The following is a 5,050-nucleotide window of genomic DNA, read 5'->3' on the forward strand; positions in this document are numbered from 1 at the left end:
GACACTCACCGGTAGTCTGGGTGACACTCACCGGTAGTCTGGGTGACACTCACCGGTAGTCTGGGTGACACTCACCAGTAGTCTGGGTGACACTCACCGGTAGTCTGGGTGACACTCACCGGTAGTCTGGGTGACACTCACCAGTAGTCTGGGTAACACTCACCAGTAGTCTAGGTAACACTCACCAGTAGTCTGGGTAACACTCACCAGTAGTCTGGGTGACACTCACCAGTAGTCTGGGTGACACTCACCAGTAGTCTGGGTAACACTCACCAGTAGTCTGGGTAACACTCACCGGTAGTCTGGGTGACACTCACCGGTAGTCTGGGTGACACTCACCGGTAGTCTGGGTAACACTCACCAGTAGTCTGAGTGACACTCACCGGTAGTCTGGGTGACACTCACCAGTAGTCTGGGTGACACTCACCAGTAGTCTGGGTGACACTCACCGGTAGTCTGGGTGACACTCACCAGTAGTCTGGGTGACACTCACCAGTAGTCTGGGTAACACTCACCAGTAGTCTGAGTGACACTCACCAGTAGTCTGGGTAACACTCACCAGTAGTCTGGGTAACACTCACCGGTAGTCTGGGTAACACTCACCAGTAGTCTGGGTGGCACTCACCAGTAGTCTGAGTGACACTCACCAGTAGTCTGGGTAACACTCACCAGTAGTCTGAGTGACACTCACCAGTAGTCTGGGTAACACTCACCAGTAGTCTGGGTAACACTCACCGGTAGTCTGGGTAACACTCACCAGTAGTCTGGGTGACACTCACCAGTAGTCTGGGTAACACTCACCAGTAGTCTGGGTAACACTCACCAGTAGTCTGGGTAACACTCACCGGTAGTCTGGGTAACACTCACCAGTAGTCTGGGTGACACTCACCAGTAGTCTGGGTAACACTCACCAGTAGTCTGGGTGGCACTCACCAGTAGTCTGGGTAACACTCACCAGTAGTCTGGGTGACACTCACCAGTAGTCTGGGTGACACTCACCAGTAGTCTGGGTGACACTCACCGGTAGTCTGGGTAACACTCACCAGTAGTCTGGGTGGCACTCACCAGTAGTCTGGGTAACACTCACCGGTAGTCTGAGTGACACTCACCAGTAGTCTGGGTAACACTCACCAGTATTCTGAGTGACACTCACCAGTAGTCTGAGTGACACTCACCAGTAGTCTGGGTAACACTCACCAGTAGTCTGAGTGAAACTCACCAGTAGTCTGGGTAACACTCACCGGTAGTCTGGGTAATACTCACCAGTAGTCTGGGTAACACTCACCAGTATTCTGAGTGACACTCACCAGTAGTCTGGGCAACACTCACCAGTAGTCTGGGTAACACTCACCAGTAGTCTGAGTGACACTCACCAGTAGTCTGGGCGACACTCACCAGTAGTCTGGGTGACACTCACCAGTAGTCTGGGTGACACTCACCAGTAGTCTGAGTGACACTCACCAGTAGTCTGGGCAACACTCACCAGTAGTCTGGGTGACACTCACCAGTAGTCTGGGTAACACTCACCAGTAGTCTGAGTGACACTCACCAGTAGTCTGGGTAACACTCACCAGTAGTCTGAGTGAAACTCACCAGTAGTCTGGGTAACACTCACCGGTAGTCTGGGTAACACTCACCAGTAGTCTGGGTGACACTCACCAGTAGTCTGGGTGACACTCACCAGTAGTCTGGGTGACACTCACCAGTAGTCTGAGTGACACTCACCAGTAGTCTGAGTGACACTCACCAGTAGTCTGGGTAACACTCACCAGTAGTCTGAGTGACACTCACCAGTAGTCTGGGTGACACTCACCAGTAGTCCGAGTAACACTCACCAGTAGTCTGGGTAACACTCACCAGTAGTCTGGGTAACACTCACCAGTAGTCTGGGTGACACTCACCGGTAGTCTGGGTGACACTCACCAGTAGTCTGGGTGACACTCACCAGTAGTCTGGGTGCCACTCACCGGTAGTCTGGGTGACACTCACCTCTGGGAAGCACTGCCCACTACGAACAGTAAAAAAACGACTCCACACGTTCGTCGATAACACTACCGTGGAAGAAAAGTAAACAATATAAAATAGGTGACATTTTGGTCAATAATGGGCCCTTCTTTAGAGCACATTGCCCACAACTTCACCTGTTATATAATTTGTATTCTTTCGTGTGGGGGGGGGGACAGTGTTACTGGCGAATGTGTTGAATTCGCTTTGTTATGTTTGTCCGCGCACCGCTGCAAACGCGACAACGGCGGCAAACAACCGCCGAATGATTCATTGTGGCGAGCGATGAGGCCAAGTGAGAGGAGCCAATGCTCCCAACAATAGCCACAGTCGAACTGCCGACCTCGTGGAGCAAAAGGATGAATCTGTGGACGGGGAATCCTCTACCTACGAACATTCGATTTACGAACTTTCAGAGATACGAACAAACCTGTCCGTATGTCATGTAGATGCCACAAGTAGAACAAGTGGCATCTATATCTGCAGAACATGAAGAACCAGTGGCATCTACATCTGCAGGACATGAAGAACCAGTGGCATCTACATCTGGAGAACATGAAAAGCCAGTGGCATCTACATCTGCAGGATATGAAGAACCAGTAGCATCAATATATGCAGAACATGAAGAACCAGTGGCATCTACATCTGTAGAACATGAAGAACCAGTGGCATCGACATCTGCAGGACATGAAGAACTATGTTCTGCATATGTAGAATATGAATCAGTGGCATCTACATTTGCAGTACATGAAGAGACCAGTCGCATCTACATCTGGAGAACATGAAGAACCAGTGGCATCTACATCTGTAGAACATGAAGAACCAGTGGCATCTGCATCTGCAGCAAATTATACAACTTTTAATGTACACGCCATACAATATTGTAATCGACAGGAGTAAAAAAAATCGACTTAGGAATAGACCTCTGGAACCGAACTCGTTCGTAAGTAGAGGAGTCGTTGTCCTCTTCCGGGAGGCGTGCACCAGGCGTGGAAATGTAAAATCGTAATTTCGGCGAATGGAACTCAGCTCACTGGGTTTTAAACATAGCGCGATAGCACTAACCGCTCTCCACAACGTTTAACAATGCAATAGAATGTGTATTAGTAGTTTAACAATATAAAATAATAATCGTAGTTTAATAATACAATAGTGTATTAGTACATCTTCTTTGGTTCTTTCGGTAAAGTCACGTAGAATGAGAATAAAATAATAAAATAAAACAATAAAATTCTCACGACGTTTCGGCCACAACACAAGTGGCCTTCTTCAGGTGAAAGGAACAAACCTGTCGGGACGACAGAGCTACAATGAACGCTGCTAAAATTCGTAGCGTCTTTTAAGCTGGTTGAGAGAAGTGAGGCACCTTGACAAAGGGGTTTACATATCAAACAGGAGAATTTAGCATTGAAACAGTTTATTGTTTTATTTTATTATTTTATTTTCATTCTACGTGACTTTACCGAAAGAACCCAAGAATATGAATCCTTGCAGTCACGAAAGCTTTAAATTGTATTAGTACAGTTTAACAATATAATGAAAAATAATAATCGTAGTTTAATAATACAATAGTGTATTAGTACAGTTTAACAATACGAAGGACTCCCCACGCTGCCTCAGTCACGGATGTCGTTTCAGAATATTTATTTACACTGGAGGAATCCGATGAGCTATAAAGCTCTTTTTCCACAGATGTCCAGTTTACGATACTTCACCACAATGGTCAATGTGGGTTGACCGTTGTGGTTTGGATATCACTCGCCACCGATGCTCGATAACCACGGCTCTCAATCGAACTCGGGTGATCTGGTTTACGGTACACTTCGGTGATCACTGCGCCACCGCTCCCAGCCTCCCACCTCTTATCACGTGTATTTAAAATGTGGCCTGTGGCAAATACCAAAAGCACTAAAAGTGCAACTTTAATCTGATGTGAAAACTAGTATTTCAGGTTAGGATAGGTAATCTTTAAAAATGTATCTCACAGGTATTTTAGGAATGTAATGCTATTGTATTTTAAAATACCATCTACAGTCTAAAACCAGCCTTCATCTTCTTGGGGTTTTTTCGGTAAAGTCACGTAGAACGGAAATGTAAAAAATAAAACATAATAAAATAAAATTCTCACGACGTTTCGGCCACAACACAAGCAGCCGTCCTCAGGCCCCATTGGAGCGCTGTCTTTCCGACAGCTGTCTTCACCTGAGGACGGCTGCTTGTGTTGTGGCCGAAACGTCGTGAGAATTTGTTTATTGTTTCATTTTTTATTATTTCCCTTCTACGTGGTGACTTTACCGAAAGAGCCAAGAAGATGAATCCCTGCAGTCACGAAAGCTTTAAATCGAAAATTTAACCTGCCTTTATGTGTGTTGTTGGTTATGAAATAACGTCAAATGTTAACGTTACCCCAAGTTTTCGAATGTCAAAACCTGGTGTCGTACGTGCCAACGCACTCGGAAGTCGGGAGTGTTTACACGACACCTGGGGCCTCAATCCCATCGAAATTTCTCCGGGGCCACCTCGACGCCCCACGCGGCGGAGGGAGCTTCAAAACGTCTCCAGTGGTGGATCGCAGTCGTCGTGCGCGGAGCCACCGCCTGCCCCGGTGGGCATGGAAGAACGATTAAGGGGGCCGCCGTCCATAAATTACGTCACGCGATTTTGGACGTTATTTGACCCCCCCCCGCCCCGTCACAAAAAATCAGATCCCCCCCCCCTGAAATATGACGTCACAAAGCTCTGCCCCCTCCCCCCCCCCAAAAAAATAAAACATGCTTCAAATCGCTTGAAACTATTGTCATTGTAGTGCGTATTTAATGTGGTGCTGCACTCTGTTGTAGGAGAAAACATTTATTTTAAAAAAGTCTAATTATGTAAAGTTGCGCATTTTGATGTGACGTCACATTTCTCAAACACCCCCCCCCCCATCGTCACACATCGTCACAAATATCTGACCCCCCCCCCACCCTAGGTGCGTGACGTCATTTATGGCCGGCCCCTAAGCCAACGACGAAGGGCGAGGAGAAAACGGACCGCACGGATTGCA

The sequence above is a fragment of the Petromyzon marinus genome, chromosome 40 (genome assembly GCF_048934315.1).
Source record: "Petromyzon marinus isolate PM22_M1 ecotype Great Lakes invasive population chromosome 40, UKy_Petmar_22M1.pri1.0, whole genome shotgun sequence".
In the NCBI taxonomy this organism is placed as follows: Eukaryota; Metazoa; Chordata; class Hyperoartia; order Petromyzontiformes; family Petromyzontidae; genus Petromyzon; species Petromyzon marinus.